General features: G+C 44.8%; 1 pseudogene; it reads left to right on the top strand.

Moving 5' to 3' along the window:
* The first annotated feature begins 630 nt into the window (after positions 1–630).
* Positions 631–1292, top strand: Fcf1-ps4 (Fcf1 rRNA-processing protein, pseudogene 4; annotated as a pseudogene).
* The last annotated feature ends 11632 nt before the right edge of the window (positions 1293–12924 follow it).

Here is a 12924-nt window from a genome sequence, read left to right as displayed (position 1 = left end):
GATGGGCTCTAATCCTCTGGAGCCATAAGTCAAAATGAACTCTTTCACTTGTAAGTTGCTTCAGTTCAGGGTATTATTCTGGGTATTTGATCACAAGTGAGAGCATAGAACACTGTAAATTGTCCTCTGCTACTGTGGTTGTACTAAGTGCTAAATGACCATTTTGGTAATTTTTTTCCCTATTGTGAGTGAACTCAAGCGAGAGTAACACACGGAGCCAACCTTAATAAGAATTTCAAGAAGAGGCCCCTTCCTCTTTTCTGTTTGCTCTTTCCTTGGAGGGATTTGGTTTCCAATCTGAGCAAACGGAGACTTCTCTGGAGGTGAGGGCTCCATTTCCCTTTCTCTCCTTGACAAGGACTTGTGCTTGTGACTGCTCACCCCTTTGACCACAGTGCACAAAGTGCTGGTTCTAGCTAAGGCTTAAGGACACATTACTTCCCAGCATACATATGGGCCTCAGTGAAGTGCTTTTAGGAGTTGGCTATCTTGTGAACAGCATGGCCAAACCGTGTCTGTGACATTACCTGCTGTCATCACTCCCCTGGCCTCATCAGTACTCACTGTGCAATTCTACTTGAAACTGAAGTCAAATACATCTTTAAGAACCCAACTGTGGGCATCGTGAACATGGGGAAGCAAAAGAAAACAAGGAAATATGCGACTATGAAGCGAATGCTTAGTCTCGGAGACGAGTGACTTAAAGAAAAGGATAGGTTGAAGCCTAAAAAGAAAGAAAAGAAAGATCCTAGTGCGCTGAAGAAAAGAGAAATCCCCAGCATCCTTCCTGCTTGTTCTTCCAGTGTAATACACAGCCGGGTCCACCTTACCACATCCTTGTGGATACCAACTTCATCAACTTTTCCATTAAAGCCAAACTGGACTTAGTGCAGTCAATGATGGACTGTCTGTATGCCAAGTGTATCCCTTGTATTGTGTAATGGCTGAAATTGAGAAATTAGGGCAGAAGTATCGTGTAGCACTAAGAATCACCAAGGATCCCCGATTTGACCGATTGCCATGCACACACAAAGGAACCTATACCGATGACTGCCTGGTACAAAGGATAACTCAGCACAAGTGTTACATTGTGGCCACAGTTGACCGTGACCTCAAAGAATCCGGAAGATCCCTGGTGTCCCAATTATGTACATTTCTAACCACAGATACAACATGGAGCGGATGCCAGATGATTATGGAGCCCCTCGCTTCTGATTCTCACTCCGCAGAATCTGCCCGCCATTCTTGGACCAGTTTTCTCTCATCAATTAACTAAACACTTTCTGATTTTTTTTTTAAAGATTTATTTATTTATTATATATGAGTACACCACAGCTGTCTTCAGACACACCTGAAGAGGGCATCAGATCTCATTATAGATGGTTGTGAGCCACCATGTGGTTGCTGGGATTTGAACTCAGGACCTCTGAAAGAGAAGTCAGCGCTCTTAACCACTGAGCCATCTCTCCAGCCCAACACTTTCTGATTTTTAAAGAAAAAAAAAATAAAGGACCCAACTGTGCCCTTTGAGAAGGTGGGTCTCCTGATCTGTACAATCAGTATTCTCTTTTCTGTGATAAAGCTGAAAGCTGAGTGGGAATAGATATGAGAAGGCTGCTCCTGCAGTGACGCCCTAACCCTCTGACATCACTGAAAGCCACGTGCTCTCCAGGGAGCTTCAGCCTGCGGAAGCATGTACCTGCTGAGCATCTCCTGCATCCTGGGCCAGCACCGAGCAGTCTACCTTTGTCTCTCCAGAGTGCAGGCGGCTGAATGATTTTTAGTCTCACCTACTTTTTTAAAGTCTAGTTTGCAATTTTAAATAAAATGGCACACTATCTACATATATTCTCATTTTGGAAAAGGATCTGTCCCTGCTCTTAGCTGCATAGAATCTGATGCATTTTCGTGGATAAAATTTTCCAATGAGAAAGAGAGTTCTGAGAAAAATGCAAGCAATGGACATGAAAGAGGATATAAGATGTTTTGGTGGTAAATGAGGGCATTAAAATATACTTGATATTAAAAGTGTAAAACATAATGTGGAACTTCACAGCTTCTGTACTGAATACCAAGTCTTCCTACATATAAAGTTATTAGGTTTGCACAGATTTGGGGGTGTGGTTAATTTTAGTGTGTGATGTGTTTATTTATTTGAAGAGTTTTTAATAATAAGGTTTAATATATATATATATGTTTTTTTTTAATTCTTAGATCCAGACATCATGGTCTGTACATTTGAAATACCAGCAGCACTTGGGGATCTGAGACAAGCAAGAGAGGAAACTGGAGGAAGAGGAGGAAGAGGAGGAGAAATTCGCAGTGGGATATTGCTTCAGGGGTGTGAGGAAGGGAGTGGGAGCCTCATCTGAATCTATAAGGGGTGAAGGAGCAAGTAGTTCCACAAAGTCCTTGTCTGCCCCAGAACAATGGGAACTGAGTTGTGCTCAGTTGTGACTCTGTTCTCAAGAACACCATTCAGAGAAGGCAAAGCGCCACGGTGGAGGAAATGTGCCCAGGTCCCTCACCTGCCCCGGGGCGGATGCCCTATGAGCCCAGAGCCTGCTCCAACCTCCACTGCTGTTCTTCAACCTTCACCCTTTCATATAACCCAGCTCTGGGAGCCACCGCCCAGATGGCCTCGGCTGCCACAGGCAGGAGTGCACTCTGTGAGGCTCTGTGGTCTGAGGTTACCACAGTCAGCTGCAAGTCCAAACATGGGAGACAGACGCAGTGCATTGAATAACTTGTTTAAAATGAAGGAAAATTAGCCTATGAAAATAGGTGGTTAGGCTGCTTAATTGTCCCCAGAAAACCAGTTGCTTCAGCTCTGGATACATTCGAGACTCTCCTAGCTGCGATCTGTTTAGGAAGATAAACCAACCAAAAAGCTCCAGAATAAAATCATGGCAAAACAGTGTAAACATTGAATACATGGCTTCGAGGGCCACTGAGCCAAGAGACTGGTGACAATCTCAGGCATTTTGCATTTTTTTCCTTTAAAAATAATATCTTTATACAGATATATAAGTCTGTATACTTAATGCACCGTGTGTGTGTGTGTGCGTGCGCGAGCACGTGTACACGCACACGTGATGCTAAAATCAAACCCAGAACCTTGTGCATTCAAAATTCTACCTAAGCCACATTCTCAGACCTCTTAATATACTTTTGTTTGTTTGTTTGTTTGTTTGTTTGTTTGTTTGGACAATTCACTCTATACCCGAGGCTGGCCATGAACTCACACTCTTCCTATCTCAGTCTCTCAAGAGCTAGCATGAGAGCATGGACCACCATCTCCAGACTTAATATATGCTTCTTTATGCCATGAAGAGAGGTTTTTCCTGATTATGTAAGTAATAGATATTCAATATAAAATGATAAAAAGCCACATACATCTAAGTAAGTATATAAGAATACATATGTTTATACGCATATAAATTTAATCATACATGCACTCCAAAGTGGGCTATGGAGCTCAGTGATAGAGCACTTGCCTAGCATGAAGCAGGTTCTAGGTGTCCGACCTTTAGTACCACAAACCAAAAACCACAAAAAGAAAGAAGAAAGTGAAAGATCGCCTTAAAGGACACTCCTCTGAAATAGCCACCATTTATAGTCACAATTATTGTCTACATAGTCTATATATCACGTGTGTGGTGACAATGTTTAAATTTCAAAATCCTAAGAACTTAATATACAAACAACCTGCTCTGAATCCCTACAAGAGAAATGACAGGTGGGCCGGCTGAGGCAGGTGGTGTGCGAGGGGTCACAAAGCCATCTGCGGCTGGCCTCAGAGTCAAATGTTCTCTCAAACCTAACCTCACTCTGCCCACCTCTCTGTTTCCTGTTCCACATAACAGAAGCCAGAGCTATTTCCCCTTTTCTGAATCACACCTGCCCAGAGGAGACAGGAAGTCATTAAATCCAGCCATTTTCAGAAACGGAGTCAAAGGTAGAAATGAGGGATGCAGGGCACCAAGACTTTAGACTGCACTATGTCTCGGAAGATGAGGATAGGAGGAACACTTGCCCAACTACAGGCTTCAATATGTTCTGCTAGTACACACGAGTACACCTGTCTATGCATTCTATAGGTGTGCTTTGTGTCACTTGAGAAGCCAGCACTGGAGCATCCTTAGTCCTTCCATACAGAGAAGACTCAGACACCCAGGCATTAAGTTTCTTCCCCAGATGTAAGCTGTGAGAAACAGAGCCAGGTTACAGAATGGGCGCATCTCTGAATTCATTGTCTGGACTGCACACTACAACCTCTTATGGAAGGAAGCTGGAAAGCTGTGCTACTGTTGCTGAAATCTCAGAAGCAGAGTTATCCAGGCCCTTGTCATTGTCCCACAGGCTCTGGTGAGGCCACCCATGGGAAGTAGCATGACCCAAACAGCTTCCTGTTTATATTGCCTCATTTCAAGACTACTAGACAAAACTTTCTTGAACCCTGACTTTTTTGTTTTGTTTTTTTTTTTTTTTTGGTTCTTTTTTTTGGAGCTGGGGATCGAACCCAGGGCCTTGCGCTTCCTAGACAAGCACTCTACCCCTGAGCTAAATCCCCAACCCGACTTTTTTGTTTTTTGAGGCAGTGTATGTAGCCCCACTGACCTGGAACTTGCTCTGTAGACCAGGCTGTCCTCAAACTCACAAAGATCTACCTTCCCCTGCCTCCAGAGTGCTGAGATTAGAGGTATATGCCATTATCTTTAGATGTTTAATACTTTCTTATGGAAAAATGTCAAATGCTCGCATGACATAACAATCCCTGTGAACCCAGCTGTCAATGAGTGTTAGTCCATGTGGCTTTTAAATATATTCAATTTTCTACCCTTCTAAAATACAGGATTCTTATACTCTATAATATAGCATATGTGTTAAATATCACCATACATTTTCCTACTCTACATATGCATGCTCAAACACAAGACACTAAAGAAAGCACAACTGCTGGATGTTTGAGATATAACCAACATGTAATGCTAGAAACAGAGTCAGAAGGTCTGGGTTCTAGTCAGTCCATCGCTCACTGGCTCCGTGACCTTACACAAGTGCCATCCCATAAGTCACCTCCCATCACCGAGCCCCACTTTTCTCATCTGTGTCACAGAAGTAGTAAGTCTTAATTCTACCTTCCTCTCAGAGTCATCATATCAATCAAGTAAGACTGGGGTGTAAAGACAAACATATGGTGGCATGGGTGTAGAAAGCCAAAATCCAAGGTCAGGTCAGTCAAAGGGTCACACCAAGAGTAAGTGGAGAATCCACGGACAGCAGAGGTAACCGAGCAGGCTTATCTGCCCCCGTTGTCTGTCCCTGGGAACGTGCCACAGCTATAGTCTTTTATGTCACTTGAGGCCCCAAGGATTTCTAAAGCCATCGGGGGACTAAGGTCTGGAGCCTGGGCCTTATGTTCTCCTCTTAACTCCACTCCCTTGGCAGCCTATTTGGGTTACTTCTTTGGTTGGAATTTCCTCAAAACTTTGGGTGGGTAATTCCTTCTGCCAGCCCTGGCCCTTTAACTGGCTTCCCCCAGAGCCTGTAGCTAGTCTAGGGGATTCTGAGACAGCATTTCTATGTGTTCTCTCATGTATACCAAGTGTCTTCCCACAACTGTATGTCATTAGACAAGGCCTCCTTCCATTCCCACTCAAAAGACACAGCATAGGCAAGACCTACCACCCACAATGGGTGGATCCAAGATGGCGCTAGAGTTGGTAAGAACACCAACACACATCTGGGGCAGCCACAGTTAACAAGATACCACCTAGCCCAGGCTACTCTCCTTTCCCCAGCCTCCCAGGAAGGTCAGGAGTCCCTTGGTCTCTCACAGTCTATAAGAGTCTCAGCCTTGAAGTTGCTAGGTTCTAAGAGGTCCTTGTCACAGAGGAGACAGGGTGTGACAAATGCAGCCCCTCTGAGTAATCACAAGCCAGGAATAAACAAACACAGACACCCCACCTGCTATGCCACGCGCATGGAGGCCAGAGTAACTCGTATACAATTTAGAAACTGTCCAGGCTAGGGAATATTTTTATATTGAGGTATTTCTGCCTTTGAGTCACTCTGGGGCCTTCGCTCATCAGCTTGCCTGTTGTCTGAGAATGGCCACTTTCCAAAGAGACTCATGTATCAGGGTCATAAAGGCCACATACTCTGCACATTTCCCCAGAAACGGAGCGGGTGCCACGAAGCCCCAGGGGACTGCTCAGTCATATGGGTTCAGGGCTCTGGGTAGACCATTCTTTGCCATATTGGGGCATGGGATTTCTCTCCAGCTCCATAGGGGGATTGCATATACCCTGAAATATGAAGACCACAGGCTGGCTATTTGATCCGTGCTCCAGAATTACAGGTGTCATTCTTATCTGCATGGACTCATTTGACGCATATTTATATCTCAATTCCTAGGAAATTATCAGCCTCAGTATAGACATGACACACAAGGGGTGAAGGAGCAGCTTTTTAAGACATATAGGATTAAAAGCTGTTTGTAGCATGTACTGTAGTTTTAAAACGTGCAATCTTTTTTTTTTTTTTTTTCAGAGCTGGGGACCAAACCCAGGGCCTTGTGCTTGCTAGGGCAATCTTTTTTTAAGTACCAAAGATGCTACTTGGAAGCACATTTATGGGACAACTATAGTACTAAAGAAGTTTGACCACGGTTAGGGAAATGCAATCTATTCTTCAAAAAGACTATGGAGAAGGCTGGGAAGGTAGCTCAGTGGTTAAGGGCATGTACTGTTCTTCCAGAGGTCCTGGGTTCTGTTCCCAGAATCCATGTCAGGTAGCTCACAGCCACCTGTGACTCCAGGTCCAGGAGATCTGTTATCTCCTCCGACACCACTCACATGTGGCACCAACTCCCACAGACATGTACACATGAATAAAACTAAGTCTGCAGAGAAACTATAGTCTAAGCGGACAGACTGACCTGTGACATTTCGACTTAGAGAAAAGTGTATTAAAGGAACCAGCACAAAGTTTTATTAACACCAGAATAGAATGGCCACCATTAGATGAAGTACCACAGGGGCTTCTGGCTTCAGAGAAGAGCTAATGATGCAGAATGCACCCAGTGGAGAGCAGGAAGGAAACTAGACACAGGGGATCCTTAGAAATAGGTGACTTTATTCAAATGTTCTCAAATTGTTGTCTTTTTTGCTACTATAACAACATATCTGAGGCCAAATAATTTACAAAAGAAAAAAAAAAGAAAAAGACATTGATTTAGCTCATGATCTTGAAAGCTGACATTCCAAGCAGTGTGGTACAGTCTGGCAAAGGCCCTTTGGGCTACATCACTTTCCAGTAGATGATTCATGGAAAGGCCATGTAACAGATGTGTTCACAAGATAGGAAAACAGAGAGCAATCCAAGGGTAGGACTTGGGGACAGCTAAATGGCTCAACAGGTAAAAACACTCTGCCAAGCCTACCTCATGCTGACCTCTGACCTCCACACAATGGCCATGGCAGACATGCACACTTCCCAAAACACACACACACGAGAGAGAGAGAGAGAGAGAGAGAGAGAGAGAGAGAATTTAAGAACAAAAGATTGGGCTTGCTCCCATATAGCAACTCATTCTCTTGAAAGCTAGCTCAGGGCCCCACAGAGATCCTTTAATTCCTTCTGAGATTTTTTTCTCAAAAGACCCACTTATTTTTAGTTTATGTGTACAGATATTTTGCCTGCATGCATGTCTAGGCACTACATGCTCACAGAGGCCAGAAGAAAATGCTGGATGCCCTCAGACTAGAGTTACAGATGGTTGTGAACTGGGAATGGGGGGTACTAGGAATTCAACCTGGGTCCTCTGCAAGAGCATCCAATGTTCTTAACCACTGAGCTATCGCTTTAACCATCCCTTTCCCAATTGAGGTCTTTACTCTAAGTTATCTAAGGACCTCCCACAGTGGAGAACAAGTTCCCAGCACACAAACCATGGTGAGGGGAAATGAGAGACAAACCAAGGGACACAGGAGAGCTGCATCAGGAATCCATGTGCAATGACAGTACCAAGGAGCAGTATGTGGTGTTTTGTTGCTTTGCCCTCTCTAACAGCTCTCCCCAGAGTTAAGTAAGCACTGCATGCTTGTCTGAACACATAATCTAAAATGTCTCCTGGCTCTCCCCTTCCCCTCACAACCTCTCTCATGTAGAGTTCTAGAATTGTTGCCCTGCTAGGGAGTTTTCTCCAGTGTGCGAGGGAGCCATCTGACTGCCATGTGGGTACTTGGAATTGAATCTGGGACCTCTGCAAAAGCAGCCAGTGCTCTTAACCCCTGACAAGTACAACTCTTAGTGGGGTAGGCACACAACTAAACTAGCAAGTCCTCATCAAACAAACGAGTAGTGAGTAATTTCTGAAACCAAAACCTTTGGGCTTTTGTGGCCCCTAGGTGACCTCATGACAGTTAGGAAAAGGTGTCTGTTCCTTCTTCCAGGTACTTTATGACCATGTGTCAGAAGATTATCACAATGTTTGGCTTTTGTTTTAAGGACACTCTGCTGCTGTCTACCTGAAACTCTTCACAAGAATACAGTCGTGGAATGCCCGAAATACACCTACAACCCATGTAGCTCAGGTGAGCTGTACGTTATGCAACCCATACAATCCACACAATGACTCAAGGCTCCTGGGCTTTCTTTAAAGTGAGGCTGCTACCCTGTGTGGCAATGCAGCCCTCAGGAAACCAAAGCAGGAAAGTCACAAGTTCAAAGCAGCCAAGGGTACATAGTGAAACCCTGTCTCTAAAACAATTTAAGAAGAATTGCTAGTCTGGGATCCAGGACATGGAGATAGGAGCCCTACCAACTGGTCCCATAAAAAGAAAAGGGGGAAAAAAACCCCATGGGCAACAAGATAGCTCTGTAGGCTGGGCCACTTGCTGTCAATTCCATCCCCAGGAATTCACATGTTAGAAAGATTGAATCAGCTCCTGCAAGATGTCTCTGACCTCCGTCCACATGATATAGGAGGCAAGTGCGTGCACACACAAACACACACCTAATTAATTAGTTAATTAATTAAATGTAAAAATAATCAAAGAAAAAAGACAACCAGACCAGAAGCTGCTCTTCCTCCCTGACCTCACCAGGTGCTGAAGACAGACTGAGGCTGGGGTGTTAAGACTTCTACTTCCTCACAGTCTTATCTCATAGCATCCCTCTCTGTTACCTTTAGAACATAATCTGGTCACCTTTGTTTTTTGCTATGGTGTCACCTTCTCTGCAAGGCACCCTTTGCCAGCTTGCTTAAAACCACAAAGGTCGACTGCGCCTGGGAACTTCCTCTTTCACATAACTTTGGGCACACTCCATGGATATTTAGCCCATTTTGCTTAGCATCTGTCTCTCCCCACTAGATTGCAGGCTCATGTGGCTAAAAATTAAGTAGTGTCGGTTTACTGCTAGCTCTCCAGCCCTAAGAACAGCGGCCGGTAAATGCTAGGCACTCAGATATTAGCAAAATGAATTAATCATCTTCCTCTTGGCCACTGCCTTCCCAGTTCTCTCAGCTCTGTTGCTTTTGGAAGCTCGTTTTCTTCTGAATCACACTTTGATTTGCCCAAGACCTTGGACCACCCTCTTCCTCCATCAACACCACTTCCCCTGGAGTAAGATGTGAGAGCTGATTATGCTGGCCCTGAGGCAGGCAGAACCTTAACTTCAACCCCACTATCAGTACCTTTGGGTCAGCTGGTTGATAAGATGTCCATAAGGACTGGCGAGCACATATCACAATTCTTCACTCTACAGGGAAGGCAGTTGAAGTTCAGCAGCACTAAGGGACCATGCCAAGGTCGCACAAGCAGAAAGCTCAGGAGTCAGGATTCAGACGCTGCACCATCTAAGCTAAGCCTAGTCGGCTGCCAAATAGTGTAGCTGTTCTTAACAGGTATTGCCACTAAATAGTCTATGCGATTGCTTCACAGCAGAAATTCACAGCCAATATTCACCATGAGTGTGTGTGTGTGTGTGTGTGTGTGTGCGCGCACGCGTGTGTGTGTGTGTGTGTGTGTGTTCATACAGTTCACAGCCAACATTCACCATGACTATGTGTGAGTGTGTGTGTGTGTGTGTGTGTGTGTGTGTGTGTGTGTGTTCCTACAGTTCCGGTGATAAGTCATTCTCTCTGAGGCAGATGGCTTCCCACCTGGGGAGTTCCAAGCAAGGAAACCAAGACAGGAGCTGTCGCTGTTCAACTTGAACTTGAGGAAAAGATTGTGCAGGGAAAAAAACCTGCAGCTGTTCACATGCTCCTTTGAGTACGGTGATTTTTCTCTATTCAGTGAAGTGACCATGTGGAGCCACCCTGTGAGTTGTGCTTTCATAACGCTCAGCCACTTGGTCAGAAAAGCAGGGTAGGTGAGGTCAGATCAGCGGGTACTAGCTCTAGAGAAATGGACAGGACATGGCCAGGGACAGTATCAGGGGCAGGAGCCAAACCCATTGATCCATTTAGATCACCATAGAGTGCTTGGTGTGCCCTGGCTTGAATAAGAACATCTTCATACAGGAAGATGTATTGGTAAGAACCAAGTCCTACCAAACTGAAGTCTAGAACAGAGGTTCTAATCTTCCTAATGCTGTGACCTTTTAATACATTTCCTCATGTTATGGTAACTCCCAGCCATAAAGTTATTTTGTTGCTACTTCATAACTGTCATTTTGCTACTGTTATGAATTGTAATGCAAACATCTGTTATGCAGGATATCTGATAAGCAACCTTAAGACAAATTACAACCCACAGGTTCAGAAACACTGCTCTAGAATCAGTCTTGCCACAACTCTAGTATCCATGGCATCTGGCTCCAACACTGAAGAAGCATCAAAATGGTGCTAGCATTTATTTCATCCTTGCTGGAAGAGTACTGTGCATGGTTGGTTTGTACACACAGGTGCAAACATCTCATGATGAGGTCACAACCCCTCTGTCTTAGCCAGGGTTTCTATTGCTGTGATAAAACACCTTGACTAAAAACAGCTTGGAGAGGAAAGTGTTCATTTGAACTTACAGTTCCACCTTACCGCCAACTGTAGAAGGAAGGCAGGGCAGGAACTCAGGTAGAACAGAAACCTGGAGGCAGGAACTGGAGCAAAAACAAACAACAGAGGGATGCTGCTGACTGACTTGTTCACCATGGCTGGCTCAACCTACTTTCTTATAGCATCCAGGACCAACAGCTCAGGGGGCTCCACCCACAGTGAGCTGAGCCTTCCTCATCAATCATCAATCAAGAAAACACATCATAGGTTTGCCAACAGGCTAATCTGTTGGGGGCATTTTCTCTGTCGAAGTTCCCTCTCCCTAATGACTCTAGCTTGCATCAAGTTGATATAAAACTTGCCCGTATACCCTCCTTAGTGAAGTGATAATGATAACCCCTTAGTCAGAGTCTGAAGAAGGCATCTCTGGTTTTGTTTGTTTTGTTTGTTTGTTTGTTTGTTTGTTTGTTTCAGAGCTGGGGACCGAACCCAGGGCCTTGCGCTTGCTAGGCAAGCGCTCTACCGCTGAGCTAACTCCCCAGCCCTGGCATCTCTGTTTTGATGAAATCTGATTCTTTTCTTCCTCCCTCGTCCTCATTCTATTGACATTTCCTGGATTTCACACAACCTTGGTGTAGGCATCATCAGAAAGAAAGGTCACTGTGTTATGTCATGATATCCTTGCTACTTTAATGAAATCTCAAAACCTCCACTTACAGTCTGTTCCAAATTATCGCCAGAGAACAGAGACGTGCCATGATTAATGCAGCTTTGAACCCTTCTGGTACACACAGCAAGCCATTCACCAGTGGCCCCAATCATCTTGATTTTTTCCTCAGTTATCTGCTGCCTGTCTGCCCCCATGCCTTGCATTAACCTCCCCCAAAACATGGCAGAGTAGAAGGCTGTACACATGTTCTCTGACAGGGAAAAAGAGGGTGACAGGTTAGCAGAGCTGAAAACTGGGTCTCCTCACTGGAACACAATCTATAAGACATCCATTTTCCTTGCACTGAAGCCACTTTAACCATTTCATGCCCCATCTTGTGCAGCCCATGTGATCCATGCCCTGAGTTCTGGAGATTCAAAGGCCAGGAAAACTCACATTTCAGCTGCAAAAATACAGAGAAAACAGCCAGTGACAGTTTGAAATGATGACGCTGAGTACCAAAGGAGATGTTTCATCACCCAGGGGAGTGAAACTAGAGAAGCAGAAAAGGAGAAACTGAGACAAAGGGCTTTTAAACTGGCTTTTTGTAATGGTGCAATCTATGCCGTCCATGCTGAATTGTATGTGTGTCGGCTGCCGGATTGATCTGGACCTCACTGGCCTCCTGCCTCACTTTTCATTGCTGTTTTAACCTTTATTGTCTAACTTCTCTAAGCTCATCTAATTCCCAGCACTTAGAAACAGCTCTCTCTCTCTCTCTCTCTCTCTCTCTCTCTCTCTCTCTCTCTCTCTCTCTCTCTCTTTCTCTCTCTCTGTGGGTCGAATCTCCTAGTCCCTCACACCTGCCTTCAGTGGCTCCTAAGCTGCTCAGATTGGGCAAAGTCAGGAATGCAGATGTGGAGAAATTAACTGAGTTTCTCAGCGTGGGAGTCTCCAATGACATAGAAAGCCAGGTAGGCAAGCATCAAGACAGCGTGGTTACCAACACATGCTTGGGAATTTGACAAAAATGGCTTTGAGCCATTGAGTAGTTGTGATGTCCATGCATGGCTACTGTCCACCCCGACCCAGTGCCATAAAATGAAGTAGACATGACCCCTGGGAAACAGCCATGCTACTTTTAGTCACATTTTTCTCTTGGAGAAAGCCAGTTGGTATGAGAGATTGGTTTCCACGTTGAAGACTGGTACACCCTTGCCTCTCTGCATGTTGAAGTGAGACTCTTTAGACAGTGGGTTGAATAAAAGGT

This window comes from Rattus norvegicus, chromosome 2 (assembly GCF_036323735.1).
Source record: "Rattus norvegicus strain BN/NHsdMcwi chromosome 2, GRCr8, whole genome shotgun sequence".
NCBI classification, from domain to species: Eukaryota; Metazoa; Chordata; class Mammalia; order Rodentia; family Muridae; genus Rattus; species Rattus norvegicus.
This window is presented reverse-complemented; position numbering and strand designations above follow the sequence as displayed.